The sequence below is a fragment of the Mesocricetus auratus genome, unplaced genomic scaffold, assembly GCF_017639785.1.
Source record: "Mesocricetus auratus isolate SY011 unplaced genomic scaffold, BCM_Maur_2.0 Super-Scaffold_100006, whole genome shotgun sequence".
In the NCBI taxonomy this organism is placed as follows: Eukaryota; Metazoa; Chordata; class Mammalia; order Rodentia; family Cricetidae; genus Mesocricetus; species Mesocricetus auratus.
In genome coordinates this window covers 76,092,244-76,119,424 of record NW_024429190.1, presented here as the reverse complement: position 1 = coordinate 76,119,424, position 27,181 = coordinate 76,092,244, and the positions used below count along the sequence as shown (strand labels likewise).

The window sequence follows — 27,181 nt, the reverse complement described above, 5'->3', positions numbered from 1 at the left end:
GCTGACAACCTGCTCTCCCAAACAAAACAAAAGAAAAAACAAACCAACCCCAGACTTGTACCATCTCGTAATTACTGTAGTGTAATAGTCACCACTGCCTATAGTAAGCCTCATAAACCAACATGGAAAACTCACCCAAGGCCTGTGTTTAGCTGGTACCAACCAGCTCCAGCATACCCTGAATTTCCTTTTTCCCCTGAGGGCCATGACTTTAGCATGGTCTGTATCTTGTCCCTTCATGATTGATAGACACCTGAGTTTGTCCATTTTGGTTAATAATGAATAAGGATATTTTGAACTCCGACATGCAGGTCTAGTTTTCGTGACTTAATATTGCAGAGGTGGGACTCTTAGGTCCTATTGTAAGTATCAATACACTTTTATCAAACTGCCAAATTGTTTTCTAAAATGGCCAAATCTTTTGCACACCTACTAGTGATATAGTAGTATATACCCTTGTCAGCATTTGTTATTGGTTAATAATACTTAAGCCATTTATTGAATGTATATTATGTGCTTACATGTTTTTTTAAACATTTTTGATTTCTTAGTTCTTATTTTCCATAGTAGTTGAGACAACAAGTTTAGGATAGATATTTCATACAATAGATTTTTGTCTTAGTTGTCAGCCATGATCTCACTTTGATGACCATAACATAATTGTCAAGGATGTTTCTTGGGTGACTTAGTATATAATTATCTTTCATGTTGTCAAATTAACTTTTAGTAAAGAGATCACTACAAAACTATATTTTCAGCTTTTACTCAGGCTTGAAAAAATTCAGAGTTGCTGTACTTCTTGGGTGTTAGTTGAGCTTTGCACTTTAGTTTTAAAGCTAAAGCTAGGTGTGATCCCCGCACTTGGGAGGTGGAGGCAGGAGGGCCAGGAGTTTAACGCTAGCCTCAGCAAGGTGGCAAGTCTGAGGGCCGTGCTGTAGTTCTAGTGGAGGCAAAGGGTTGGGTTGAATTATATGTATTCATTATAGACACTTAAATTTTAAAATACTTATTTCATTATGTATATGTGTGTGTACACGTGTCAGGTGACTCCAGAGGTCAGAGGCATGGGACCCCCTTGAGTTGGTGTTGTAGGCAGTTGGAAGACTCATAATGTGGGTGTTGGAAATTGAACCCAGGTCCGCTGAAAAGCAGTTTGTATCCTTAACTGCTGAGCATTCTCTCCAGCCCCCTGAACATTCAATTTTTAATGGTATTTTTTTTAATTTCTAGCATACTATATCATCAATTGGGAATGGATTATAAGATACAAGAGTTAGACCTGTATATGCAAGTAGTTTTATTAGATTACCAGGAGAATGATCCTACTCCTGGTTTGAGTACCTGCAATGTATAAGGCATGTTTGTGTAACCTCATCTGTTGGGTCATTGATTCATACCTTTGTTACACTCATAACACACATCTTGTGAATGTCGCTTGCAAAACACTTGTCATGGCAGAGCGTACAGTTGAGTGGAAGAGACCATTGGACAGGACCTTGCCTAAATGATGTCCTGGTGCGTATGGGGTGAAGAGCTCACATGTTAGACTAGTCAGAACTTCCTACAAGAGCCAGTGTCTACCTGGAGACACCCAGGGTGCAAGTGGGGGGCTTTGGAGTGTTAGCAGACACCCACAGTGGAGGAAGGCTGAGTAGCAATGCTATTTTAAAGTAACTAGTCCTGTACTCATTGCCCAATCTCACCCACTCTTAGGATGGCCAATAGAAGTACTTGAGAAGGGAGGGAGGGAAGGAGGAAGGAAAGGAGGGAGGGAGAGAAAGAAGTACTTGAGAAAACGCCAAACAGCAAATGTGTATGTACTCTGTTATTGAATTGTTATTTTGATAGTTTGCTGTCATAGGGGGCATTCATTGACTAGATACATTTAATTGTATAGGCTTTGATCGTATCCTCAGATTTTGCAAAAAATATATAGTATAGGAATACTTGGGGCATTATTTTTTAATATTTATTCTTGTTTAAGTATATTTGGTATTTGTTGTTATCTTTTTATCATTTATCATGTTTTCTGTTATGTACTATTTATCATCATGTAAAGCTATGGTTTTGTGCTCATACAAGATGATATTTAGGTTTTTATTCTTTTTTTTTTGTTGTTGTTTTTTGAGACAGGGTTTCTCTGTGTAGCCCTAGCTGTCCTGGAACTCACTCTGTAGACCAGGCTGATCTCCAACTCAGAGATCCACCTACCTCTGCCTCCCAAGGAAGGGATTAAAGGCGTGTGCCACCACCACCCAGCTGGTATTTAGTTCTTCTTGTGGGTCAACATATCTGATGCTCAGGTATTCACTTCTGATTTTGAAATAGTATGTGTGTGATTTTTTTTTTCTCCTTTTGAGCACGATCTCCCTAGAATTCCTGGACTCATGTGACTCCTTCTATGTTGTCCTCCTGATAGGTGGGATTACAGCCAGGCAGCACTGTTTCTCCTGAATGTTCCATTTCTACCTGCCATTTAGATAAAACAAGGCAAAACCAGCCCACACCATACTGTTGAGTTCTAGATCTGTGTATTGATATCCAGCTGCTGGCCCCTGCTTGGCCAGTGAGGGGGGTGTTCAGGGCTCCCCTCCTCAGCGTGTCTGAAACTTGCCTGATGCCAGTTCCCTGAGGTGTACCTGCCGTGCCTGCCCTTCTAGTTTTAAATGCTTCAACTCTTGTGCTGTGACCAGGTTGAGACCCTGAACCCTCACCCATTTCTTTGCATCCGTCAGGTCCTTACTCACAGAAGTCTCAGATCCAATCGCCTTGGTCGTCTAAAAAGTTGCCTTACCAGCCTCTTTCTTCCTGGTCCGCCAAAGATGATTTTCAGCCCCGTCTGTTTGTTGAAGTGTTACAAAGATCTTGTAATGACTTACTTCCTTCTGTCCCTTCCCCATAGATGACCCTTACTCCCCTTCCACATGCAAATTCTGTCAATGTAAATTTTGAAAGACATGGAATTGCAAACTTTCCATTATTTATTTTTCTGCATAGAACCCTTGAATCTCCAGAGTTGCCATCAAACTGCTGTGAAAGCAGTTGTTGCTGGTGAAGACAAAGGTCCCTGTAGCCCAGCCCCTGCTTCTCCAGTCCTGTCCCTGTCACCCATTTATTTGTTCAGTAAACCAAGAAGGACTGAGTGTCTGCTGTCTGCCGTGTGCCCCGCAAGGTGCTAGAATGCTCTAACTCAACTCAGATAGAGGTATGGAGGTACTGTTGACAGGTGCATGCTGTAGTCAGTCACATGGATGGTGACTGTTAACAGTATAGCTGTCAGTCCCCATACCCACGGAGTGCTGCAAGTGTCATGGAGGCCCAGGTCGGGTTCAGAGGGTAAAGGCAGGACTAGGGTGCCATGCGGGTGGGATTGCTAGTTATAGGGGGCTGAGTGAGAAAGTCTCTCTGGAAGAGAAGAGCCTGGAGCAGTCAGGGAGAGGAAACTCTGTACACCTAAGAGGAGACCTGTGCTGAGCCCTGACACAGGAGGATGTGTGCAGAGAGAAGGAAAGGGCTGGCCGCAGAGACGGGGGAGCAGCAGTCCCTGTCCTTGTGTGGGGACTTTGCCTTCTAAGCTCAGAAAGTTTTGGCCCATGTTGCATTCTCCACATGGACAGAGATGCATTCCTGGCTTCCACCTGAAGGTTCAAAGGTCAGTCCACTCCCACTGGTCCCTCCAATCCCCTTAGCACCCATATTGTAGGCCAGGGGCTTTGTGGTGCTGAAGAGGAGGGCTAGGTTTCTCTTTTCTGTTTCTGAGCTCATGTTTCAGTGGTTGAATGTTTGTCAAATTGTGGAATTGCTGAAAATGGGATTCGTCGTTGATAACAAGGTAGTAGACACCCAGTGACATTGCAGTGAGTCAGATCCTATGGTGCGGGTGCCACACACTGGGGATTTGATGCTCTGGGTGGTGAGCTGTGTGCATAGGTGTTCAGCAAATACTTGGTGAGCGATCAAATGCATATCCATGTGTCAACCTTCTTGGCTGTTTTCCTCTGCTCCTCTCAAACAGACATTCCAGAAATCCTGTATTGCATTTCACCACTGCCTTATCCCAACTCTGATGCCACTCTCAAGAAACGCCACACATTAAGGAAGGTGACCCTTAGTAAAAGAACACAGTGGCAAAGAGACGGAGAGCTAACTGCAAGCTAAATATGGGGGTTGATTGGGGAGATGGCGTGGGGGGTTCATTACAGAGGGCTTGGCTCATTCATCTTTGCCTTTCTTTAGTGGGGTTCTTTGAAGTTAATTTTTTATAGCCTCATTCATCTTTATTTGCAAATATTGATGGGTCTAGCATAGAAATTATGCACGCTAGTCTTGCAAAAATTTAAATACTAGCAACATCATTGTGCACCCAGTGGTGTTTCTTACTGTTTCATTTGGCTGAACAAAGAATTGCCCTGTAGTTTATTTACTCAATCCTGTTGGTTTAGGACTTTGGTGGGGTTTTTTTTTTGTTTTTGTGAGTCTAGATGTCTCAGATTCCTGGAGCATTTTAGAGTTCTCCTGGATGTTCTGCTGTTTGTTACCTGTAGTTCTAAGCCGCCTGATCCTTACTCCTTAAACTTCCCAAACCCTGAAGTTCCTGCTTGTGTTTGAAAGTTCTGGGGAAGGCTACTGGGCAGGAGACCTAAGTAGTGATCTGCAGACGCTGTAAGTCTGCAGGCAAACACTTAATGTCTGTTAGTAATACAAGTCTTTCCTCCCATTATTGCTTAACCAAAAGGCATTGTGTCCCGTAGGTTGAATGCAATAGCTCATAAATATTGGATTATTGATCTTCTGTAATGTGTTATATTTTGACCATCTAAGCTCTAGATTTTGCTAACGGCTCCTGTACCGTTGTGTTGAGTTTGGTGCTTCTGCCTGGATGGGGTCTTGACTTTATTTCCCTATCAGAGTGGTCCTATGTGCACTTGAGGTCTTTCAATAAAAGATGTGATTTTCTTTTCAGTTTAAGCTTTAGCACCCTAGAATTTCTTTTCAGCTTCACTCCCATTTGTGCACTAGCGTGTTGGCGGATGCTGTGTGTTTTGCACAGTGTTAAGGCCTCCAGTCATTTCTATACCATTGTTCTGTGATGTTCCACAAAAGCTCATTGTGTTGATCAGAAGCCACCGTGCTCCAGCAAGCTCAGGACTCAAACTGGTTTCTCGCCTGGGGAGAGCTGGGATAGACAGGACTACAGTTAGCATCTGGTGAGATTGCAACTTTAAATTAACTAGATTCATGAGGAAGCCACGGTAGATTTAAAGAGTGGTTCTTGTCATCTGGGTAAGAAAACCTACGAAATGACTGAGCATTTTCCATTGGCACTGCAGCTGTCTGACCCTTTTCAAGCATTCTTCTGTTACTGCCGTGACCTGTTGGTGCTAAAGTCCAGGAGTGAGGCTTCTCGCTCTGTCTGTCTGTCTGTCTGTCTGTCTGTCTGTCTGTCTGTCTGTAGAGCTGTGTTCCATGTCCAGGTCACCTAACCTGACTAGCCTCTTTGCCAGTCCTTCCCATTCCAGGTCCTCCACTGACAACTGAGCTCTCACACGTCATCCCTTAGTCCACTTCCCTCAGTTCCCTAACCGTTGGTACTTAGGCGTGAGCGGGGATCACTTGACAAGGGAGTTTCTGCCACATCCGTAGGTGTGCGGTCAGCAGGTATTGGTCTGTGCATGTTTGGTGCCAGCCCTGCTGTCTGCCCTTTCCTGCATGATGCCTCCTGGCTTTTCCCCTCGGTTCTTCAGTCCAGACCTCGAGGAGGCCTAGCATTTAAACGGGAAAGAAGAAGCCAATACTTGGCCTTTATTTATTTGGTCCATTAGAAAGTTAGGCCCAACCTTTTTTGTGTCGCTTGCTCTAACTAGTCTGTGTGTGTAAATTGCCTTTCATGAGCTGTCAATAGGGAGGTGTTATGAGGATTCCTACAACCGTATTTTCTCGAACTTTGAAATTTACTTAGTATAGTTTAAGCACAATTTTGGACAAATACTTTACCTGTTTCAATTTCACTGAACGTTTATTAAAACTGTGTTTATTACTTTATTGTTTTGAAGTATTTGCAAGTGGGGGGAGAGAGAGAGAGAGAGAGAGAGAGAGAGAGAGAGAGAGAGAGAGAGAGAGAGAGAGAGAGAGAGAGCAGTGTCTTGTTCCCTGCACCCAGCTAATATTCAGGTGCTAACAACTTGTGCAGCTGTAGTAAGCAGCTTGTATCTTTTTACTAAAAGTGTCTGATGTTTTCACTTGGGAAAGGCTGACTAGTGCAGAGATGTTGATATTTTGTCCTGTGTTCCCATTCCACAGATGCCCAGCGAAGCGGTTTCTTTCCTCCAATTTTACAAGGAGAATGGACCGTGACCTGGGCAAGTAGCTGGTTATTTTCAGCTTGGTAAACCTGTCGCATCCGTGGACACTAAAGTCCTGTAAAACTTATGTGACATTTTTCATAATTCTTCTTTGTTAAGACTTCCTCTTTAAATATCACTAAATGGGCTTACTGGGCACTTCCATTTCTACCATTTAGAAGAGACTAAAAGAGGAAACAGTCATCAGTCAGGGACAGTTATGCACTTGCCCAGTACAGAGGAACTTTGTGGGGGAAGGAAGGAGGTTCATAGTGCATTTAGACGAATTGATAAAGAACACTGTCACATGTAGTGCAGGCCAGCACAATCTTGGCTTTTAAACACAACATAGGCACAAAGTTGGTTTTCATTATACAGTTGAGTAAAATGTACATAATAATATCATAAAGGTATGTGTTTTATGAAAATTAATGTCGAAGGCTTGGGATTTAGCTCACTTGGTAGAATCCTTGTATAGCATGCACAAGGCCCAGGGTCACAGTCTCCTGCACACAGGGCGTGGTGTTACTCACTTCCAATCCCAGCCTGGGGAGGTCGAGATGGAGGCTCACAGTGCAAGGTTATCTTCTGCTATATTAGCTGGTTCAAGGCCAGCCTGGGCTTCATGAGACCCTGTCTGAAAATAATGACATTAAAAAAAAATGGTTTACTGTTCACGTAGGACTTCTGCAGCTTTGCTTTGGGGGCCTGTCTTACATGTTTCTTTTTTTCTGTTCCTCTTAGACATCTCTAGGCAAATTTATAATCAGATTTCTTTGACTAAAGTCTCAGTATCTCTGACTCTTTTAATTCTAAATTCTTTCTCTATGATAATTGTTTATTGAGCACAGGATTAGGTGATTTAGATGCTGGATGTCATATTTGTTCCACGAGACATGGCCTCCCTCTGTAGCACAAACTGTCCTTGATCCAAAAATCCTCCTGCCTCAGCCTTACGACTGCTGGTATATTCAGGCTTTACTACTATGCCGGGCTGAGATGGTAAATGCCATCTTTAAGAAAACAAATGTAAAATAAAAACAAACTCTTTTCATTTATTTTCAGAATAATTGTTGTGCATAGGTTGCCTAATAATTTTCTGTAGCTCGATTTATTTGTGTAACATGTAGTGACTAAATTAAAAGAAAAGGGGGTTATCCTTGCTGCCTGGAACTCAAGTGACACTGCAGTCCTTAATAGTACATTCTTTCGTAAATGGCCATCGATAGTGGTGTCAAGGTGTGGTTATGCTGCCCATACTTTAACAGCATGGTGGAGATAAAGGGGCAAGTCATTGCCAGACGTGTGCAGAAGTTCTGTGAGCACTCCTGAGCTGAGATCACTGCCATCGATGTGGTTGGGGGCGGGGCCTAGCGTGGGGTCTCCTGAATGACAGAGGAGTGAGAGACTTTCCTTGGTAAAAACTGCAAAGTTTACTTACACCAGGAAGTCAGAGGTTGGTTGGTTTCGTTGTCTGATTCAGGAGAGGCTTAGAGCAGGCACCCTAAAACTTAAGAGACAGAGATGAAGTAATATGCTTGGGGAAAAGAAAAACAAAGGTTTTTACCACAAAAACCTTGCTTTTGCTTTTGAAACATTTGAATAACTAGGTCATCATAAAATCATACTAAATATTATGCCCCTAACATGGATTCCTTTTTAAAAATAACTTAATTATATGTACGGGATCTACATGATGTTACAAGAAACACACATAGTCACTGAATGAATTGGTGTTACCATCTCACATAGTTAGCCATTTTATGTTTGCTTTTAGTTTAAAAGTTTTGTGTATCTGTGGTACTGTTTGTGGGTGTGTGTGTATATGTGTATGTGTGGTCAGATCCATGTGCGCATAGATGGAACTTCATGTCCAGGCCTGAGGTCAACACTGCCTGTCTTCTTCAGTTGCTCTCCACCTTATGTTTTGAGGCAGGATCTCTTGCTGAACCTGGAGCTCTCCCATTCAGTCAGACTGCTGACCAGCAAGCCCCCAGACTCTCATCTCTACCTCCCGAGCACTGAGAGTACAGGCATTTTATTTAACATGGGTCCAGCATGTATGCTTGCACCCCAGAAGAGGACACCAGATCACATTACAGATGGTTGTGAGCTGCTATGTGGTTGCTGGGAATTGAACTCAGAACCTCTGGAAGAGCAGTCAGTGGTCTTGACCACTGAGCCATCTCTCCAGACGATTGACCAGGATATCATGCTTGGAGGGCAGGTACTTTACTGCTGCAGTCATGTCCCCAGATCCTTTGTTTTTATTTTTATGACCATGAAGAGCAACTGAAATCTATTCATTTAGCAAGACTTGCATATGCAGTATATTGCATATGCAGTATAATTTTATTCCTTGTGTACATTAGAACCCTAGACTTCTCATCATGATCTATTCTTTTTTTTTTTTTTTTTTTTTTTTTTGGTTTTTCGAGACAGGGTTTCTCTGTGGCTTTGGAGGCTGTCCTGGAACTCACTTTGTAGACCAGGCTGGCCTCGAACTCACAGAGATCCGCCTGCCTCTGCCTCCCGAGTGCTGGGATTAAAGGCGTGCGCCACCAACGCCTGGCCATAATCTATTCTTGAGTCCTTTGACTTACATCTTCCCGCTTTTCTTGTAGTTACCATCTAGTCTCCACCTCAGTGGGATTCATCTTTATTTTATTTTTGAGATTCCACATGCAAATGAAATCCTGCACTATCCTTTCTGTGTCTGGTTAGTTTACCTAGAATAATGCCCCCCCCCAACTTTATCTGTGTTATAACAAATGGCAAGATCTCTTCTAGGACTGAATAATGTATGTGTAGATAGATAGATAGATAGATAGATAGATAGATAGATAGATAGATAGATAGATAGATAGCTTGGGTATATGGGTGTCATCAGTCTTTTTTAACCTACTCAGGCATCAATAGACATCCGATTGTTTCTTATCTGTGGTAACATTGCAGTGAACATACGGGCACCTTTGTGATGTCATTCATGTCTGGTAATGTTGTGAAGTCATCTCAGTTCTTTATATTTCAGAAGGATTGTTGGTTCATAAATAATTCTGATTTTGATTTCTTTTAAATATTATTTATTATTTTATTTATGCAAATATGTATGCATTTTTGTGAATGTATGCCATGCACATGCATGGCTGTGAAAAGCCAGAAGAAACATCTGGTTCCCTGGAGCTGGAGTTACAGGCACTGGTGAGCTGCCCAGTGTTGGTGCTGGGAACTGACCCAGGATACTCTGTAAGAGCAGGAAATGCCCTTAACTGAGCCGTCTCTCCAGCACAGACCCTGGTGTCTGGTGTTAGCTTCTTTCTTTTGGTTTTTCGAGACAGGGTTTTTCTGTGTAGATTTGGAACTGGCCTGGAACTGGTTCTGTAGACCAGGCTGGCCTTGAACTCACAGAGATCTGCCTGCCTCTGCCTCCCCAGTGCTGGGAATAAAGGTGTGTGCCGCCACCACCTGGCTGGTGTTAGTTTCTTAAGGGGCTTCTGTCCATCCACACTGTTCCTTAGTCTCTGCATTCCTTAAAATCTGCTGAGGATTAGCTCCAGGACCTAGTGGATAAGGGTGCTTTAATTCTTTATAAAATCATACAGTATTTGCATCTAACTTACACACAGCCATAGATTACATAAGATACCTAAAATAAAATACCCAATACCATAGAAACACCAAGTAAATGCTTCTTGTACTGTGGTGTTTAGGAGAGTATTACAAGAAAACAAAGTTTTTGTTTTTTGTTTTGTTTTGGTTTTGGTTTTTCCAGACAGGGCTTCTTTGTGTATCCCTGGCTGTCCTGCAAGTAGCTCTGTAGACCAGCCTGGCCTTGAACTCACAGAGTTGGCTGGCCTCTGCCTCCCAAGTGCTGGAATTACAGGCATGCACCACCACCACCCGACAAAAACAAAGTTTTTATATGTTCAACGTAGGCACATTGTGTATTCTGTGGTGCCAGATATTGAATCCAAGGTCTCATATGTCCAGGGAATCACTGTACTGTTAAAGCATACACCGAGCAGTCCTGTCCCTACACTTCCATGCTTTCCATCCAAGGTTGGTTGAATTCATGGATATAGAACCTACAGATACATAATCTCAGGTTATGTTTTGAGTATTCCATTTAACTTGTCAGCCTACACAATGAATTAGATGACTCTCATTCATTGTGCCTTTGGCCAACATGGAAATCGATAATGTCCCAGGGGAAAAAGAAAGGACAGTGGATGTGTGGCAGTCATTCTTTCTGTGTAATGGGGTATTCAGCCTCAGGTCACTCAGAGTAGATGAGGTCACTCAGGGTCACTTGGAGTATATGCTAGCGGGTACTTATTCCAGCCTGGAGCACAGCCTCCAAACCTAAGAAGACCAGAGATCTTTGTGTGTGAAGATTGTATTAGTTGTGCAACAAATGCTCATGGGAATTATACTGTAATATTCACTGCGTTCCCCACCTTCTTCTCCACAAAGACTAGATTAACATCTGACTCAGCAGAGTAAACAAGCTGGGTGTAACCCAGCTTGTCTTAGGTTACATAAGCATACATGGGTTGGCATACATGTCTATAGCCTCTCAGAACGAGATGAGGGAGACAGGGCAGCTACTGAAAATGCTTCAAGGCCAAGGCAGTCACTGGTATGCACCTGCGTGCTTGGGGCAGGGTAGGGTGAAGCTTTGCATGGCGGTTGCATGAAGACAGGGCACTGCTCCGCCTTCATTAGCTTGGAGACAAGTTGTGCATCTTTTTAAGAAAGATGCTGACTTTGTGTGGGTTTTCATATATTCTGAGTTTTTCTCCTCCTGACTGATTCTCTCTTCCATTCCCTCTGATGGATATCAACCCTAAAGCTTGACACACGGGAGGGAAGTCCCATAATGAATGTTTCTTTTGCAAAATTTTGATGGTTGTTTACTGATACTGGGCAATTGATAGAAAGGAGCTCTGTCCTCTAGCCTCTGCTCTTAGTTGTTGATGCCCCACTTAGCCAGAGTGTAATTGTTGCTTTGTGTGTCGAGTCACCTGACTGAGAAGGAAGATCTCCTTTAAGAAGCACAGTTTTCAGGGAAATCACTGTTTGCACCCCACCATCTAATTGGTACTTAGGTGTTCCTAGTGCTGAGTGTGGCTTAGAGTTAATAATCATCTTGAATTTTGCAAAAGCTTGGAAATCTTTCTCCATAGTCTGGTGTGTAAGTTGATGACCCTGTTTATGATCCTCTTCTTTTTAATTTCCTTCTTGTGCTGGTTGTTTTTTTTTTTTTTTTTTTTTTTTAATCAGTTTCACACACTGGAATCTCCTGGGCGGAGGATCCTCAACTGAGGAACTGCTTCCATCAACGTTGGCCTGTGGGCAAGCCTGTGGGACATGTCTTTGATTAATGATGGATGTGAAAGGCCCAGCCCACTGAGTCTGTTGCCACCCCTGGGCAGGTGGTCTGAGTTATATAAGAAACTGGGTTGAGCAAGCCATGCAGAGCAAGCCATTAAGCAGCGTTCCTGTACGGAATGGCCTCACTTCAGTTCCTGCCTTGGCTTCTGTTTCGCAGTGAAGCCCTATCCTGATAAGTAAGTGGTAAAGTGGACTTTTAGCAGGCCCACTTTAAACACAGGGTTAGACTGTGGAAGTGCACAGTACAGTGGTCTGGTGCTGGGAACCTTTCTAGGGTAGTAATGGTGGAATGAAGAATGACAGACACGAAAGAAAGGAGAGACACGGGTATGGAACAGCCGGGACTGGGTGGGCTGTGCTTGCCCTGACAGAGGGCACACACCATACAACCCCAGTTCTCAGTGTATTCCTCTGCAGTGATCACAAGGAAGCGGGTTAGCTAGCCTCTGTGGGATGTCTCTGCAGGGGACCAGTCTCAGGCTGTGAACACCAGGGAAGAGGAAGCTGAGGTCAGAGCTTTCTGTGCACACTGTCAACATTGGTCAGCACTTGGGTCAGGGGACGGTTCTGCCATTTCCCCAAACCTGACCCAGGAAGGCACTGGGGTCCTGGACATGGCTGTGCCAGTGTCAGACACTACACCTTCACTCAGAACTTCAGCTCCCCACTGGAAAACATTATAGGAATATAAAGTTAAATGACAAATAATTGTGTGATGAGAGTGTGAGCCAGTCTGAGCTATAGTGAATGGAGAGGGAACTACTTTGGCTGAATCCTGTCTCAGAACTCACCCTGTAGGGAACTTAAGCACAGGTTCCTTCCTAGCAGCTGTGCTGCAGGATGTGTGACATGCCTTTACTACCTCCTGAATACCCCTGCCCCCAGCACGTGTGTGTGAAATGTCCACTTCGTATGCTGAAAAATATGAGGTTGGTTAGATGCTGTTTCCTTACTGGCGAGCTCGTGTCTGCAGCAGTACTGGCTCCCAAGTGTCCTTGGCTTCCCGACTCACTGCCGGTCGGAATTCCTGATTCAGCCTGTTTCATTTGTCCTGCAACTCTGGCCTCACAGGGCCTCCTGCAAATACACTTGCTTTCTTTCCTCCCTGAACTTTGGCTACTTGGTTATTTATTGCTTGTACAGAAGAGGACCTCATTTGCTGTTTGTTCTTTAGATGGGTATCAAACCTGTAAAGGAAGCCAGTAACTAGAGCAAGTCAGCGGGACCATACTCAACAAAAGAGGATTTTGATGAAGTGGTAGGAACCCCATGTGAAGGCTCTAATGGACTCAGAAATCTCATGACTGGCCTGGATGGAATTCTGTGTGTACACCAGGCTGTCTTCAGACTCACAGAAACCTGGGGTTAAAGGTATGCACCACCATGCTGGACTTTCAGCATTGGCTGAAAGAGACATTGATTTATTGTGGTCAAATACATATGTTATCTTATTGTTCTACTTCACCCTGTCTGTTTTGTATTAAGATTTCTGCTAAAACTTGGGAGCCAGATGATCATCTCAATATTCTGTAGTAGAATCATTTTACAAAATGTAATTCGATCATTCATACTCTCTCTTTCTCTCTCTCTCTCTCTCTCTCTCTCTCTCTCTCTCTCTCTCTCTCTCTCTCTCTGTCTCTCTCTCTCCCTCTCTCTCTCTCACATACACACACACACACACACCACAGACATATGCACAAAACCACTGTTTTCCTCTATATTTACAAGCTGCAGTCTGGTGATTGAAAGATAAAACTTTACATGGAAATATTCAGCAACCCTTCCGTTTTGTTATGTTATTATTTTAATCACACAGTGTTTCAACTTCATACCATTTTTTCTTCTCCTTTCTATTTATCTTTGCATTTTTGCTGCTTGTCAGTTCATTAAGGGCCCATTGTATTTGCTATTGGCTAGAACACAGGAAGTTTCAGAGCTGGGGTGATGGCTAGCGTTAGACTGGATGGGCTAGACAGAGTGAGGCGAGCTACCGCCAATCTAGCTGAGCTCAGGGGCTGAGGGGCTTCTTTGGAGGCCACACCAGAGGCAGAATAGCTGTGAGCAGTGTGCCCAGCTTCTTGTTCTTGGGAACTCAGGTGAAGACACACTTGGAATCTGCCATAGGGACGGGTGGGTCCCTAATGTGTGACCAGAGCATCTCCATGGGTGGCCACCAGCTAGCTCTCCCAGCCGGTCCTGGGCTCTGGATAATGGCTTGCTACCACTCTTTGGGATTGGGAGTGGTGACTGAAAGTAGGTTCAGTCTTAGGAAGGGTCTAGACAGTGACCAGACTAGGGACCTCCAACAGTATAAAAACAGAAGTTTATTCATCATAACTTAGCTAGGGTAGTGAATGACGAGTGGACAAAAGCAGTATAACAGAAAAATCTAGAAACGCTGGTCATCCACCCTGGGGAGCACAGGAGAGGAGCAGGTTTAGTTTTAGTTTGACATTCTGACCTGCAAAATGCCCCCTTTCAGGGTAAAAATCAGTTCCAGGGTTAATGAGTAACCGTCAGCCTGCCCCGTTGGCACTGGTGCGACATCATGAGAGAACCGAGAACTGCTGATGCTTCTCTGTGCCATCTTCGACAGGGAACTGACGTGCACAGACAGAAGTGAGCTCTGTGGCAGCAAATCTGCTTCGTTGCAGAATAGGAGGATGTGAGAAAGCACTTTAGGCCGAGGACCTCATGTTGCCACTCTGGAGGCGAACCTGCGATTTGGGGTGATAGGAAACAAGGGGAAGGCATGGTTGTTAGGGCTCTCTCTGGTAAGCTTCCATGCTTTCACTGACTTGCATGCACATGCTGCACCGGCGTGACATTTGGTTGGACCTGGAGGGGAAAGGGAAATTCGGTGGCAAACACGCGGAGCCTAAGCAGCAGGAGCAAGAGCTGCTCTCTGTCTTTTTAGCAGGAGGCATCTCTTCATTGTTGAGACAGTCTTACTTTGTGGTCCAGGCTGGCTTTGCAGGTCTACCCTCCTGCCTCAGCCTCCCAGGGCTGTGGTTACAGGCCTGTGTCTCCACATTGGACTGGGCAGAGGTTCTAGATATGAAACTGTTTTTGAGTCCCCTGCCATTAACATTGCTTTGCTTGAAAGACTGGATTAGATAGATCAGCCCTGTTTGGATCAGGCATTGGTCCCTCCTGGAGCCAGGATACAGAGATGTGATGTAGGTCAATAGCTTTGAGGTGCTTTCTTTGTGCGTCAGGGGCCATTCCCGACGAAGCAGAAAACAAAGGCTACACACCCTTCCTAGAAATGGTTAGAGCATCTCTTTGGTAACCCCATTTTTTTTTTTTTTGTTCTGTTCCTGCTTACACTTGAAAAGAGAGATAATCCTGTAAGTCTGTAAGTGCATCTTTTTGTTTGTTTGATTCATAGCTATTTGAAACAAGGTTTTGCTGTCTAGCCCAGGCTGGCCTGGGACTCGAGGCAGTGTTCCTGCTTCATGTACACCAGAGCTCCTGGTGCTAAGCATCGGGTGGGATGCAGCTTTTCCTGTGGAAGAAAACCCAGACGCAAGTTGAGGTACCATGGCTAGAGGCAGAGCCCTAGTGCAAAGAGACTCTGGGCACTGAGCATCCAGGTCTCTTCTGATTGTTGTTGGCATTTTAGAGGTTAAACTGAGCCAACTAGTATCTGCAGGATGGAGGAGAGAAATGTGTATTTAGAGAGAAAGGTGAGAAGTCCTTGCTATACTCCAGCGACCAGTGGCTGAGCCCGGAGGTGTCTGTCTGCATAGATGCCAAACCGTTCACTGCAGAGCATAGCTTGCTTTCTGCTATTGTTTGGTTTATGAGGACCATGTTCCCAGAAGGCCAGCTTGGTTCTTCAGTCTCTCCCACCCCCAGGCCTCTTTCTGGTCTTCCCAGACCCAGGGTACAGTGGCAGCTCTCAGTAGTCAGGGAAGGCGGCCCACCCAGTTCATGTGTGTGTGTTTCTTTTCTGTATCTTTGTATGTGTTAGCGTTTTGTTCCGTTTAAAACAGGAGATGGCTCCCTTGGTAAAGTGCCTACTGTGCAAGGGTGAGGACCTTGGTTTAGGTCCCTAGCAACTGTATAAAAGGCCAGGCACAGCAGCATGGACAATAATCTCAGTATTGGGTAGGCAAAGACAGGAGGATCCATGGGACAGGCTGGGCAGCTAGTCTGTCTCCATCCCATGAGCCCCAGGTTCAGTGGGAAATCTGTTTCGAATGAATGGAGAGAGAGAGAAAGAGAGAGAGAGAGGTACCTTCATCCCATGAGCTCCAGGTTCAGTGGGAGATATTTCAGATGAATGAATGAATGAATGAAATCCGATGGTCTCTGCAGGCACCCATGTGCATCCCATGAGCTCCAGGTTCAGTGGGAGATATTTCAGATGAATGAATGAATGAATGAAATCCGATGGTCTCTGCAGGCACCCATGTGCATACCACAATAATTGCTGTGCACTTACACACCAAGCACACACTCATTTGCTTTCTTTTAATTGAGTTGATATTTCGTTGTATGCATTGAGTACCAGCTTGCTTCATGTTTACAATCTTTCTCCTGGATTACAGCTTCTTCTCTGTTGCATAAGTGCCCTTTAAAGAGTAGAAGGTAATTTTGGTGAAGTCAGAGGCCTGGTGACAGGATGTGAGGGAGCCCGCCACGTAGCACGTGCAATCCGGCACAGAGATTAGCTGACATGGTGCCACTAACATTTGGAGTGACTCTTCCTGCCTCAGTCAGACCTTTCTGGAAACAGCCTCATGGGCACACCTAGAAGAGTGTTTTCATGGTGATCCTAAAGGCAGCCAAGACAGCAGTGAAGATTAACCTTACCCGTCAACCCGACACCTGAACTTGACCCTTGATACCCAACATTGCAACCTGGCCACCAAAGTTTTCTTTCTGTCTCATGATGTAACATTCTTTTAGTCCACCTCTAGCGTCCTCACAGCCTTTGCCAGTCCCAGTACTGTTCAAAACTCTCTTCGGAAGCTCTTAATTGTGAGTCCCTATTAAAAATGAACCGGCAGGTATCACACTTCTAATGCACAACAGCAGAGAGTAAACATTCCCATCAAAAGAGGGATAATAGCAGGAGAGCAAGGAAGCAGTGGGTCAAAGCGAAACCTAAAGACACTAGGGCAGACCCCAAACTGTCCTGCTGCATGCCCGGCCTCTGGCTATGGGTACCAGTGGCTGTCCTGCTGCATGCTCGGCCTCTGGCTATGGGTACCAGTGGCTGTCCTGCTGCATACCCGGCCTCTGGCTATGGGTACCAGTGGCTGTCCTGCTGCATACCCGGCCTCTGGCTATGGGTACCAGTGGCTGTCCTGCTGCATGCCCGGCCTCTGGCTATGGGTACCAGTGGCTGTCCTGCTGCATGCCCGGCCTCTGGCTATGGGTACCAGTGGCTGTCCTGCTGCATACCTGGCCTCTGGGTATGGGTACCAGTGGCTGCAGGCAGCCCTGCCTTCCAGCCTGCCACCTCCACTTCTATACAGAGCATCTTTTCGACTTAATACCTGCAGCTTTCCTTGGAGGGTGTCCTGTGGCTGTGGAGTCTTGTAGATACACCCAGATTAACAATGATGTCAGTGGTCTACTGGATAGTCTGTTTGGTTGGTTTTTTTGGAGACAGGGTCTCATTCTGTAGTCTAGGCTGTATAGTTCTGAGAAGGCAAAAATAAATCTTTTGGGGGATGGGTTGGAGTTGAAGGCACCAGTTTAGTCTATTATTATTTTTTTCAAGACAGGGTTTCCCTGTGTAGCTCTGGAACCTGTCCTGGAACTAGCTCTTGTAGACCAGGCTGGTCTCATACTCATAGAGATCTGCCTGCCTCTGCTTCCTGAGTTCTGGGATTAAAGGCGTGCACCACCACTGCCCGGCTAGTCCATTATTTTTAAAACCAATATGTATTCATGTGTGAATATATTGTGAACCATTATCAGTAAGAATCTGTGGGACTGGAGAGATGGATGAGCTTACAATGCCTGTAACCCCAGCTTCAGGGACCTCGCTCCTCTACAGGCATCCATACACATGGCATACCCTCACAAGGACCCACACATACACATAAACAAAAATTAAAATAAGCATCTAAATTAACAAAATAAGAATCCATACTGTAGTAAACTGATTAATAAGCAAATAAATGGGGTGGGGCTCTTGATTACAGTAGAATTCAAGTTCAAGAGCTGGAAGCCATCACTTTGGAGCCAGTTAGCATAGCTAGTGATGATTAGGGGTGTCAAGGATCAAAGACAGTTGGGGGAACACTGACCAGGGACAGGTATTTACATGGCCTTACAGCATTTCCCCACAGACTGTATTAGTTGCAGGGAATAAAATGGTGATTATACATTGGTAAGGTCTATCAACAAAACGGAATAGATGGTGACCACGTGACTGTAGTTACGACACCCGAAGGGACACATCCACATCTCCACCCAAAGCGGTGTGACCTCAGATTCGGAGGAACCATGGGGCCAATGCTAAGTAAGAGATGGTATACTTTAAAAACAGGAGCAGCACAGGGAAAGGGTGTGTTTTACCGCTAAGTTAGTGCTATAATTGATGAAGGCTGTAGAAGGGACTGTATTTGCCATAACTGCCAGAGACAAGCATGGGCTAGCAGTGCAGTGCTTGACCTTACACTGAATGCCAGATTGAGAGAAAGTGCTGTAGAGGCCATCCTTGGATGAGCTGAGAAATTCGACTGCACACACCGAGGGATGGGTAGATTAGCTGGAGTTGGTGGCTGTGCTTTGTCTGTAGGGGAAAGCACCCTTAACAGAATGCCCAGTCTAGTGGAGAAGGGCTGGGATGCAGGTGGCACATGTGGTTTCTCCTGGGAGGGTGGGGGATGGGTGACTAGTACTAGGTGAACTTGGCTCTTACTGTGTTCTTAAACAGTTCTTGTAACTTTTCTAAGTTTGAAATTATTTCCAAGCAAAATATCTAAAAAAATCTGCCCTTTAGTTTGGACTGTCCTCAATTACAGAGACGTTTGTCTGGGCCAGGGTTTGGAATGAGCGTTTTCACACTATTCCTCTGTTTTGGTGGTGTGACTCTGCAAGCCAGGCATTGTCAGATGTGGCAGGGGTTAGTAGAGAAAGCCATTTTGTGAATGTAGAGCCTCAGTTTGGGGGGTGTTTATTATTGTGACTATGGTCACACTTGTGTCAACTGCTGTCCTCAGGATTGTCATTATCTTATATTTTAAAGGAATTTTACAATGCTTTATTTACATTTAAAAGTCCCATGATTATTTAGATGATCTTGTTTTATAAATTTTGACCTTTTTTGTTGCCCTTATAGTTATGCATTTGCTTATTATCTGCCCCGTAATTGCGATCCTCTCTCCTTTCCTACGTGTTGAAGATGTAATTCCAAACAAAAGCAAATCTCTGTTGTAGTGGGTTTTACCTTTTATGTGTGTGGGGAGAGGGAGGATTAGGAAAAACAAGAGTAAAAGTTAGCTGGTGATGATGTTGGAGGAAAGTCAGAGAAGTGAGTAAGGGAATCCAAGGTCAGACTTGGGAAGTCTGCTCTCCTGAAGATGGCAAGGGTTGCACAGAAATAATGCCTCTTGAGGACGCTCATAGACAGAGCAGCAGTTGTGAAGGCCTTGAGACAGGTCTGTAAAGCATAGGTACTGTATGTGTGCAGAGATTCTGAATGTACTTTGGAAACTAGAATTTTAGAGGTGGGGAAGGAGGAATCAGTCGAGGAGATGGGAAGGGAGTTGTCTACAAATGGGGTCTAACCAAGAGAGTGAGCACCAGGGAAGGGAGCCTGTCAGCCTGCAGGAGTCATGCAGGGCTGCTCAGGGAAGGACTGTAGGTGCTGCCCATAGCTCAGGGAAGGACTGTAGGTGCTGCCCATAGCTCAGGGAAGGACTGTAGGTGCTGCCCATAGCTCAGGAAGGACTGTAGGTGCTGCCCATAGCTCAGGAAAGGACTGTAGGTGCTGCCCATAGCTCAGGGAAGGTCTGTAGATTGCTGCCTTTCAGTTTCAGTGGTAGTGCAGGGGAGTAGTCTAATAGGAGTGTGCTCAGTTTGAATGGAAAGGTCCTAGCAGGCAGAAGTGATGTTTCACCATTACCTACAGGTCAGTTAGGGGAAAGGGTTGTTCAGCTCTGGTAATTGGAACTCTTCCTGCCAGTAGTTATTTTATTGGGAGGAGACAGAAGTGGAGTTGACCAACAGTGCCCTTGCTTAGCAGTAGGGACAGAGGATTAGACCCCGTATGTGACTTGAAAGGACACAGTGGGAGGAGGGGTTCCATCAGCTCCTGCAGTCGCCTTCTGATGGCTCATGGGATCAGGTCGTCGTGCAGAGAGCCACAGGTTTCATGTGCTCTCTCGTTTGTTTCCTTGGTGCCTTTCATTATGTCTCTGGCAGGTATCCCAGAAGGAGGCTATGAAATTGCTTATTAAAACTTTCAGAAAATGAGCATTTCGTTATTATCTAATGGTCCACTTTGTTTAAACTCAGAGACCCCTGAAAATCACTAAAGACTGAGAAACAGTGTATTGTTTTTTCATTGATCTACAAACTACAAAGAGTTAATCGATCCTAAGCCCCTTAGACTTTGCTGAGATCAAGGCATTGCTAGCATTTAGCTAAATCTGGGGTTCAGGCAACAGCTTCTAATTTATATAATTTAGTTTTGAAACTCAGATTTTTACGTATGAACATTTGTGTGTTTAAAAATACTCAACCCTTTGACACTGCACCAGATTTATTCTAAATCAGAGGTAAGCAAAGCATGATATAAAAATATGTAAACTATAAGGGCCACAGTGGAAACACTGTCTAAAGTTTGGCCTATTTAAAACTTGACACCTTGAAATTGTGTTGTAGGCTACAAGTGGAATGCATTGACATCACTGCCTAAGCATTTTTCTTTTCTTTTTTTTTTTTTTTTTTTTTTTTTGCCTGAACGTACGTTGAAATCAGCGCTTAGAAAGCTTCATCCACTGTGTGGTGTTCCGTGTCTGCTTCAGTGTCTGTGGATTGCATGCTGCTCACAAGGGTGGAGGCAGGAAAACATTAGCACATGGCTGGCTCTTTCCCGTTGTCTGGCTTCCTGCTTCTACTTTATCTGATGCCTGCTTGGGCCTGGCTACTCAGAACTGGCAAAACCAGATAATCAACATGTGAAAGAGAAGGGAAAACAACTCGGGAAGAAAGAGAGCAAAAGATAGGGACCGGCCTTTCACCAAAGAGAAGCCATGAATTAGCCAATGAGTGTGGTAGAAAATGCAACATCATTAATGAGCAAGAAGATGCAAAGTAAGATTGCAGTGGAGTACCATTTTATATCCTAAAACTAAGGGAGAGAGAGGATGTAACCAAATATGAACCATATTGCCCATGAGAGTGTAATTGCTAAGAACACGGTAGAGAATAAATTTGGCACCATCATGAAAATTGAATGGATCAAGTCTTGGAAATGTAATATTGAGTAGAAACATTAAGTCCTATAAGATGAGCTGTTTGATGTCATTTTTATGGCTTTACAAAGAAACTAGAATACCATCTTGCTGAAAGACACATACATAGACGTGTGCAGTTAATAGATGGCAGGAGTTGAAAGTGTGGAGTAATCGGAGTAAATTACATTTAGTTCTTCCGTTGGGGGACAAGTTCCTAGATGTTCTATTTTTGCTTGTTTGTATTAGAGGGTCTCATGTAGCCCAGGCTAGGCCTCCAACTTCCTGTATAGCTGAGGATGGCCTTGAATTCTTGTTCTGGCCTCCACCTCCCGAAGTGCTGTTGTGATGGTATGGTTCATTTGCTTTCCATTTCAGAATGGTACTGTGTTATGTAAAATGACCCCAAAGTGGCTACTAACTCTTTCGTTTAAAATGACAGATTTTTATTTTGGTTTATTTTGCTATTATACATGTATGTATTAGAAAAGTTTTGGTACTTGTCTCCTGTTCCACATGTTAAAATTTCCCAAAATACATGCCTACGAATTAAGGAGAATGCATATATTCAGTTTACATTTGATAAGAATCAGAGGTATGATCCTGGTGATATTCGTGTTGTTATTTTGCTTTGAATTTAACTGAACATTTGCAAGTAATTGTTGTGGGTAGCAAATAATCAATTTAAAATATAATTAAAACCGGGCTATAGTTCTGTTGGTAGAACATTTGCCTAGCATTTTTGAATGTTGGAAATCTAATATTGAATGAGAATATTAAGCCCTATAAAACAAGAGCTGTTTGATATCATTAGTATGCATTTGTTTATAGGATCCCCAGCAATCTATAATGAGCTGTGGTGGCTCACTTCTATAATCTTAGCACTTGGAAGGTGGATGCAGGAGAATCAGCTACATAGGGAGTTCAAGGCCAGCCTATGCTACATAAGACTTGGTTAAGCCATACTGGGAAGTCAGATTTAGGACACATGTCTTCACTTCCTGTTTCTTCCCCTCCTTGCTATTTGAATTCCTAATAGTGCTGCTAAGTTGCTGGTTTTAAAGACTTCTGCCTCAGTAAGCTTGTGTGTGTGTCTACCATCTGATACATCACAAAACTAGGAGTTGTTGAAGATGCATTGCAGGATTTTGAAAAGTAACATTTATTTATTATTTATTTGTGTCTGCCTATTGGGCAGGGGTACCTGTGTGCCACGGCATGCTTATGGAAGTCAGAGCACAACTTGCAGGAATAGGGTCTCTCCTTTGGTCCCAGGGATCAAATTCAGATTATCAAGTTTAGGTGCAAGGTGCCTGTACCCATTGAACTGTCTTGTGGGCTCATTAAAGAATAGCTTCCAACATTTGAAAAGTATTTTTCTTTCTAATTTGACCTTCTAATTGATTAAGCACCAACCAACCTAGTTTGGTTGGCATAGTGGTATGTGTCTGTAATCCCAGCACTTGGAAGTTCAAGGCTAGCCTGGGCTCCAAAGGCCTAGTCTCAACAAACACATAAACAAACAAACAAATAAATAATCAACACAAATAAAAACAATCAGCAACAATAAAAAGAAGCAGCCAAGACTCTTCACAGTCGATTGTCTTTGAATAGGTCTTTGAATGATTAGCTGGTTTGGTTTGAATTTTTATACTGTGGCAGAGAGATTAACAAAGTTTTATGACCCAAACTAGTTGTGAGCAGGAGAGCAGATGCTGCAATGTGAAGCCTCCATAGTCAGGGAGTGCTGCCAAGACAGAGTGTGCAGTTAGGAGGCCGTCAGTAGTAGTGCGGGGCAGTCACTTTCAAATTTCTTGAGACCAAGGAAGTAGTTGGCTAAGACTGTGGGAAGTTTTTAGAGCAGAGTGGATGAAGTGCAGAGTCTGGACTGCATGTCCATATGCTAGGGCTCTCATACTGAAGTAAGGGATCACAAATGAGAGAACCATGTAAGTAACCTGTGTGTGGCGTGGCAGATAACCTGAGGTCGGTGTGTGACCTGGGAGGGGCACGGGGTTTTCTGATTTTACATTTGCACAAATCCATTTAGCTCCTTATTCCATCATGTACCTTCTGATGCTGGACAAACACCCAGGCAAAAACTGGGTTGTTTTTGTGGGTTTTTTATTTGTTTGTTTGGTTTTGGTTTTTCGAAACAGGGTTTCTCTGTGGCTTCGCTCTTGTAGACCAGGCTGGTTTCAAACTCACAGAGATCCGCCTGCCTCTGCCCTCGAGTCATGGAATTAAAGGCCTGTGCCGCCACCGTCCGGTGTTTTTGTGAGTTTTTTGTCTTTCTGAAGTTTTTTGTGTTCTGTGTTATGCAAGTGAATACAGCCCCACAGGGTTACATCTGGCTTTATGCCCGTCCTGCTGCTCACTGTGGTGTTGTCACTTTGTCTTCATGTGACTTCTTTAGGTCTCGGTTTCTTCATTAGGAAAAGAAGCCATACTAGGTGATCGGTAGCGAACTTTAAGTGACCTTGTTTTCATGGATTTTAAGAAGAATATCTGCTCTATTTCTTTTTTAAAAGCTTTGTTTTACATTTTATTTACATGTTGTGTGTGAGTGTTATGTGTCTGTGTACACACAGGCACCATGCCAACCTTGTGGAGGTTGAGGAGCAGCTTGTAGGAGTCAGATCTCTCCATCCACCATGTGGGTTCTAATTCAGGTTGCTGTTGTTAGGCTTGGTTGTAAGCACCTTTACCCATTGAGCCATCTTGGTGGCCTCTCTCATGGGCTGTTTCAAAAGCAGAGTTTATGTGCCTTGAGTGATGTGCTCTCAGGTGAAAGGAAGGTGGCAGGTGACGGGTACAAGCAGCAGAAGATGCTGGGCTGGCCGGTCTCCTGAACATGAACTGAACCTCTTCCTTCCTTTCTCACAGGTGTGATACTCTCCACATCTGCTTCAGGAAGAAAGTGCCTGTCATTCCCGTCTCTGCAGGTCCATGCCAGCCCAGCACACAGGATCAGGTCAGTCCGGGACATCATCAGGCTATTGATGAAGGAGTCAGGGGCGGAATCCCTGAGTCTCCTGAGCTGGGATCCTGACGACCAAGGTTTTGATCCTGCGTCATCCCTGATAACTTGTAAACTAGGGAAAGCCGTTTTCTCTTCATTCTTACCCAAACTGGGTATGCTGGAATTCACTATCTTCAGCTATAATTCTGACTTTAAATCATCAGTGTTTTTATTGTTGGTACCTGCAAATGACAAAATTATGTGTTAGAAACATTTCCTTTATCTCTTTCCTGGAAAATATCATTGGGTTTTGATGAAGTAACACATCATAAAATGAAATTGTGCTGGGTTGTTAGTGCACTTACCATGCACACGGAGCTTCATGGCCTAGCAACACAGCACACTGCAGAGCAACACACACACACACACACACACACACACACACACACACACGCACGCACGCACGCACGCACGCACGCACGCACACGCACACACACACCTCGACTCTCTGCCCCTGTCCAGCATCAGAGAACATTATACCATCTGGTCCCAGAAAAGATCAGAATTCAAACTTGAAAGCACTGTTTTTAGAGATGCATGCTGTTTGTGACGCCGTGAAGTCCGCAGCAGTGAGCTGGGACCCTCTGTGGTGTTCGAAGTGCTGCAGGCCTTTTTAATCAGTTGTGTAGCCTCCACCGTCAGTGACCAGCTGAAGTGGAAAAGGCCCCCGTAAGGGGCTGGTGAATCCCAGGACTCTGTGCCTGCCATTCCTTGCAGTGTTTCATTTTCACTGTGGGATTTTGGGTTGCATATGCTTTCATGGACTGTCTGTCCTTCAGTATTGTTCTTCACTGTAGAGATGGTGCCTTTTGGGCCATGCTCTCTGCTGGTTGAAACCTCTCAACTGAAATTAGCTTAACCAAAAAGAGAAAGGTATCAGGCTTTGGGGGACTTTCCAGAAGACACAGATCCAAGGGCAGAAACACAGCCAGGTTGCACAATGGCAACCTAGGGGCCTAAGCACAGGGGTTCCCTACCAGTTCTTAGAAAAGTTCCTGTCCTTGACACAAGAGTTTCCCTGTCCTCTACACACACATGCGCATTTCCCTATCCTCTGTACACACGCATTTTTCCTAGTCTTCTGTACCCATTCACATTTCCCTGTCCTCTGCACACATGCATACTTCCCTGTTCCTCTGCACACATGCACATTTCCCTGTCCTCTGCACACATGGTGCTGTTTCCCTGTCCTCTGCACACACATGTTTTTCCTTGTCCTCTGCACACACATGTTTTTCCTTGTCCTCTGCACACATGCACATTTCCCTGTCCTCTGCACACATGGTGCTGTTTCCCTGTACTCTGCACACACATATTTTTCCTTGTCCTCTGCACACACGTGCTTTTCCTGTCTCTGGTAACTTGCTGTCTTCAGCCCATCCTCTTTGATGGAAGCATGCTTAAGTGCTCCTCCCAAGCCGTGTCTTTTATTCTAGACTCCCCTAGCAGGCTCTTGAACAGCCTACATCCCCATTCAACCCCAGACAGGCTTAGGAGAGGGGCATTTAAAACCTCCCATCGATCTTTTTTCAAACCTGTGTTCTAAAAGCACCTGACTTCTTCCCACTGAAAAACAGGCTATGATCACCTGCCCGTGCCCTCTCCAGTGCACAGCATACTCAGAAAGTCAGTGACCTGCCAGGGCCTCCTCCAGGGTACAGCATGCTCAGAAAGTCAGTGGTACAGTGTATGTTCAGATTTAACCCCCAGTACCAAACGAGGGAACTAAAATGTTCATGGAAGGAACTCAAGAAAATACAGGTGAATTTGTGAATACAAATACTGACTGAAGCTGAAAATGCCCAGTGTAAAAAGTTCTTATAGTCAGAAAAAGATTGTAAATAAAATAGCATTATTAATGCTTTTAGTATTTTAAACTATAATCTATTTTGCCTTAATTTTAAGAAATGGTGGTTAAAATTTTGGACCCAGGAGGACTAGCTGTGCCTCACTTGATGGTAGAGCACTGGCCTGGCGTGTCTGAGGCTGCTCATCATCACTGTAGATGAACTAATAAGTCACTAAGTAGGTAAATCGTTTAGGACTAGGGATGTTGAAGATTTTCCTCACAACTTTATCTCTTGATGTGAAACTTTGTGTAATTTCCCCTTTCCTGTAGACTTCTGGCTTATTTTGAACAATACCTGACATTTTCATGTCCACCTCACAGAACTGAGTTTTAAATCCTTGGTAGTCTTAGTGGGTCCTTATTTGGAGAGCAAAGTATACATTGGTCTTCATCAGAAGGGCAATTAGAAACAACAGTGTAGCTGGGTGGTGGTGGCCACACACGCCTTTAATCCTAGCACTCCGGTGGCAGAGGCAGGTGGATCTCTGTGAGTTCGAGCCCAGCCTGGTCTACAAGAGTGAGTTCCAGGACAGCCTCCAAAGCCACAGAGAAACCCTGTGTTGAAAAACCAAAAAAAAAAAAAAAACAACAACAACAACAACCACGTAGAATCCCCAGTGGTGTGAGAGTGAAACCTGCCTGGTCCCAAGCGTGCTGCTCCAGTTCAACTCTGCATTGCTGCTGTGAACTGTCTGTGCAGATTTCCCAAGCTTGTCTCATTTTCTCGCCAGTAAAATGGCTCTGCTGCTGGTTCCCAATAGAAGTATCAAATGTGATGACTGCTCACAGAGGTGGCCTGGTGCAGCGAGAGGCGTGGCTCGCCTTACTCAGGGAAAGGAGCAGAAGGGATGTAGGTGTCCCATGGCCTTGCCAATGAGTATGCCGGTCATTTTCCCTGTGAACTGTTCTACCAAGATCTCTGCGAAAGATACTTGCATATATTACTATAGTAGTGAGATGTCTGGCGGCCTAGGCGCCTCCTGAGGGGCTAATCTTTGAGGAAATAGATCTGTGTAAGTAAGGAAAAGGGAGGAACTTAGGAGGAAGTCTACCACACCTAAACAACTCTGACTTGATTCGATCAAGCATCACACATGTGTCCAAACACATTGTTTTCTCTTGTTTTTTCCCCCCCTTGGGGAGTGGCTGG

At 44.4% G+C, this 27,181-nt stretch overlaps 1 protein-coding gene across 5 annotated transcripts in view; it reads left to right on the top strand.

The window, feature by feature from the left end:
* Nucleotides 1–27,181, top strand: part of Wdfy3 (WD repeat and FYVE domain containing 3) — a 225,667-nt gene that overhangs the window by 2,726 nt on the left and 195,760 nt on the right. For all 5 annotated transcript variants that reach the window (XM_040747524.1, XM_040747527.1, XM_040747525.1 and 2 more), the window contains exon 2: nt 24,047–24,134. The gene's annotated coding sequence lies outside the window, so the exon portion shown is untranslated. The remainder of the gene's footprint in view (nt 1–24,046; nt 24,135–27,181) is intronic.